Below are 5,095 nucleotides of genomic sequence, written 5' to 3'. Positions count from 1 at the left end.
AGCAACACCTCATCCCCTCTTGATAGTATTGGCTTTTCCTATTGACTCAATGTGATCTTGGATCACTAAAATAGAAAATGTAGAGTCTTGTGCTTTGAGCTTGAGCCAATCCTTTTGTCCTTAGCATTTTGAGGGATCCACTTTTCTCATCCATGCCATGCCAATCATTGAGCTTTCCTAAAATATTTATCTTGAAATGGCATTAGCTCAATGAGCTATATGTTGTTAGGAATTACCAAAACCACCCAGGGATAGTTGCACTTTCAATCTCCCCCTTTTTGGTAATTGATGACAACATATAGATCAAAGCTTCGACAAGTGATAATAAGATTGAAAAACATTGTCGCTTTGATAAGTATGTGAAAAGTAAGAGCTCCCCCTAAATTTGTGCATTATTTAAAATTTGCTTTGGACTACAAATGCACAATGAGTTAGGATCATGGGTTACTCTTCCATGTCACATATATCTTGGTGGAGCGCTCAAAATGATGATAATTAAACACATGCACTCATCACCAAGCAAAGTGAATGATCATATGAGGATATACTTGATAATATCACCCAACAAGTATTAATGTAGCATAGCATATGATCAAACACATGATCATCCAAGAATCTCACAAAAGGCATAATGTATCAAGCAAATAAATAACGAAGTTCAACCACCAAAAAGACAAGAGAGATCAAAAGCAACACTTTCTCTCGAAGCCTATGATCTATACATTTTTCTCCCCCTTTGGCAACAAGTTACCAAAAAGTTCACAAAAAATGCATAGTGCTAAACGACTCTCAGGCTTGGTCTTCATGTGATGGTGTTGAGATGGCTCCAAGGACGAAAGCTTCTATTGATGTAGCTGGAGCTGGTGGAGTAGGTGCTGGAGCTGGAGGCACTGAAGCTGTAGCTGGTGCAGATGATGTAGCTCTGGTGTCTGGAACAGGCACTGCAGCAGATCTCTGTCCTCTGGGCACTCTAGAAAAAGCATCTGTAGTAGACTTGCCATTCTTCTCCTCCACATCCTCCTGAAGTTGCTCAACTGCAGTTTGGATCTCAGTAACTTTGACATCAAGAGCATAGAACTTCTGCTCTATGATTCTCTCCAAGCTCTCCTGGTTTTGAGTTAGGGTGGCCAAGCCCTTCTCTATCCTCAATGTGGAGGCAATCAAGTAGCCAAGATGATCTTGCTTGCTCTTCAGGAAAATCTAAGAACCATCATCATGCAGTTGGCATCTTTGCAGCTTTCTCAACCCTTACTTTCTCTTTCTTCTCTTGTGCTTGCACAGATGATGGTTCATTTTCATCCATCGCAATGGTGTTGTCCTCAAAATCAGGGTAGATGGGCAGGTGTTCCTTGTCCAAAAGATATGTGCCTGTGACCATCTTGGAGTTTATGACCTCCTGAATCTGTGGGGCATACCCACAACTCCTCTTCTGATCAGCAGCGGTCCTTTTGATTGTTTCCACAATCAGGCTCATGACTTTGAATTTCTGAGGCACATCAAATATATTCAGCAAGTTGATTGCATGGCCCCTGATCATCTTGTGATCACCTGACTTGGGCAGCAAAGTGTGCCTTAAGATCCAGTTGATAGTAGGCAATCCTGACAACAGGTAATGTACAGATCCAAACTTATGTGTCTCTAGTGCAGCATCTGGGATCTCTCTATACATGTGAGCCATAGAGTTGTGATCTTTCTTCTTCTTGGCATAGACATCCAAGTCATCCTTATTCTCTTTCGGAGCATTTATCAACTCAGACCATTCCTGAATTGTGGATTGGTACCTAGTACCCTTTGACATCTAGACTATCTTCCCATCTAGGTAGAAGTGAGCTGTGGAGTAAAACTACATGATGAGCTCATCATTCCACTTGGTGAGCTTTTGGCCAACAAAGTCATCTACTCCACAAGCATTGAAACTGTCATACACTCCTGGATAGTGCTCTTCATTCTTCCTGATGTACTCCCAGTTAACCCATCTCATGTTACATACTATGGGCTTCTTGTCAAGCAACATTGTCTCACAGAAATCTTGTTGTTCCTTAGTGTGGAACTTGTAGTCCACTGTAGTTCTTGTTTTGACAACATAGGGATCAGTCTGTCTCCAGAGTCTCAGTCCAGCATCCTTCCTAAGCTTCATATCCTCTGCAACTGGATGAACATCATTATGATCAAGGATCTTGGGCTTCAACTTCCTCAAAACAAGTGAATCATCATCTTCTTCAGCAGCTTCAGGCACTGGGGCCTTGTTCTTCTCTTCAGCTGGAATACTTCTGGTGCTCCTCTTAGGTGCAGACTTGGGCTTAGGAGCAGCAACCTTAGGAGCATCTTTGGGCTTAGATGGAGCATCCCCTGATCTTATAGCATCTCCCATCAGCTTCTGAGCTTTAGGTTCTGGTGCAGCAACCTCTTCCTCTTCTTCTTCCATCATTGAAGGCTTTCCAACAACTCTAGCCATGGTCTTCTTGACCCTTTCTTTCCTTTTCTTCTCAGCCACAACTGGTTCTTTGGGTTCAGATCCCAAAATTGCTTGAGTAGAGGCTCTGGCCTTAGACGTGGGAATTCTTTTGGCAGGAGCCTTTGTCTTCATTCCTGGCTTAGTGGTAGCAGCTGTGCCATATTCCTTCTTCAGCACCTTCTTCTTTGAGGTGGCCTCATCTTCAACAGCAACATAGTCCTCATCTTCAGAATCTGAGGTTTTCTTATTCCTTGCCCTGATTAGTACCTTGGGCAAATTGCAGGGTGTGCTCCTGCTCCCCTCATCATAACTGCTAGAGGGACTAGTGCCCTCACTCATATGAACTTGCTCCTCAGACTTGTTCTGACTGTCACTCTGATCTGACACGATGCAAACTCTGCAGCAGACCCTATGAATAGATGTAGATGAGGTAGAGTAGATGAGCATCACAAAGCATAGAGGTTTTTGCAAAAAAAATTGAGTCAAAAACTTAGTTTTAGTTTTCCACAGAAAGCATTTCGGAGCTACCGATTTGCAAACTAGGTGATACCGAAGCAACTTTTGGAACCTAAACTAGTGAACTCGGTCAGACTGAGTCACAGTTCGGTGGCACCGAGACTGCTAGGGTTTCACAAAGAATCGAACTCGGTCACACCGATTTGCAATTATCGGTCAGACGGAAAATCGCTTGTGCAATGGCCTAAGCCAAATCGGTGAGACCGATTTCAACAACTCGGTTGGTCCGAGATGAATTCGACGGAAACCTAACCCTAAATTTTCAATCCAAGACTAATCTATGGAGTAGTTTTGTTGGATAGGAAGATTTCAAACGTGGCAAGATTCATGGCAATGCAATGTGCTAGGAATCGGAGTTAAGAATAGCACAAAGTTCAAATCCATACCCTAATGCGGCAATGGATTTGCTACGGCGACAACGGCAGAGAAGAATCCCATTGATGGCGGCGGAGACCAGCGGCAGGTGGTCGCTGGCGACGAGGAGGACGATCCATAGACCCGAAGAGGCAGAGCAGGCTGTGCGTGGGCGAAGGGTTTCGGAAAATTTTCCAAATTTTGGCCCGGGGGTATAAATAGCCTGACCTTGTCGGTGTGACTGAGTGGAACAACTCGGTGGCACCGAGATGCATTACTGCAAGCAGTTACTGCAACTCAGTGTGACCGAAAAGTTCAAATCGGTTGCACCAAGATTGAAAACCTAGATCAACTTAGTGATCTCGGTATGACCGAAAAGGTTGAATCGGTCAGACCGAAACGCCAAAGAGGTTTTGGAAGTTTAAGTCTATGACGAATCGGGGACTCCGAGTGCTCCTTACACAGAGTGGTTCGAATCTGACTTGATCAAACTTTGTGATATAGCATGAATAGAGTTTGAGACAAGAAAAGCATAGATAGCTAGAGAAGGTTCTTAGGCATTCTTGTCCATCCACTTGGCAAAGGAAAAGAAACCAAACAATCAAAGCTACAAGTGGATGTCCTCGAATGAGTAAATTATGCAACCAACATGCTCACACAATAAAATGGCAAATGAAATATGTGACAAAGCATGCACAAACACTTCTAGCATCTATCAAGCAATTGGCGATGACTAGGTCATATATATATGAGTATATTGACTTAGGAGTCAAATGAGAACATTTGATCATAGGTCATACTCATTGTTTAAGCACAAGTGGGGTTACCACTTTTACATAAAGCATTTTTGTGTTCACACCATTAGAGTTGCTTTGGCTCAATTCTTTGAGTAAAGCTCCCCCTAGATGTGAGATCCCCCCTAAGAGGGATGAACTAACCTTGGGTTTTGTCGATGATGACTTCATGTAGGTGTTGAAGATGTGGATGCTCAATGTTGATGTAGATCATTTGGAGCAGTCCATTAGAGTGAGTTGCACTTTCAATACCTACACGGGTTAGTCCCACAAGGAACAAACAAGGATATCCATAGACATAGAGTGATGCACACACACAAGATGATGTCTATGAAAGCATTAGGTTACCTTGTCCCTTGTCTTACCAACAAGAGGGTTTGTGACTCCTTGAACTAGTGCAAGATGTGGAAGTTGATTGCACTTGTCCCTGCCAAAATGATAAGAGTGAAATATGTTGGCGGAGTCACCCTTAAGAACTTTCTAGTTCTTATTCTTCGGGATCCACATCATCTTGATGGGAATCCTTGGAGTTCTAGTTGTACTCGATGAAGTAGAACTTAATGTAGTCTTGGGAACCCACTTGACCAAGGCCTCAAGAGCTTCTTCAAATGCATCAATCTCCTCTTGAAGCTTATCCTTGCCTTTTTGCTTTTGGTCTTGTGGTGGAAGATCATCTTGAGCTTGTGTACCTTTGAAAGAAGTAGGATCATACTTCTCTTGTTGAGGAACAAACTTCGTCTTGGGGTATTGATCTTATTCCCACTCAACTCCATTGGCATTGAACTTTCATTCAAAACCAACACCTTGGTTCTTCCGGTGCCTTCCTTGCTTGCGTACAATTTCCTCGAATTGCTTACTCCCGGCAAGGCTCTTGTAAACACCTTTCTCTATAATTCCCTTCAATAAGCTATTTTCTCGCTCAAGTGTAACTTGGCTAAGAGAATCATTAGTGGAATCAAGAGAACTACTAGAAGCA

This window comes from Triticum dicoccoides, chromosome 4B (assembly GCF_002162155.2).
Source record: "Triticum dicoccoides isolate Atlit2015 ecotype Zavitan chromosome 4B, WEW_v2.0, whole genome shotgun sequence".
Taxonomy (NCBI): domain Eukaryota; kingdom Viridiplantae; phylum Streptophyta; class Magnoliopsida; order Poales; family Poaceae; genus Triticum; species Triticum dicoccoides.
This window is presented reverse-complemented; position numbering follows the sequence as displayed.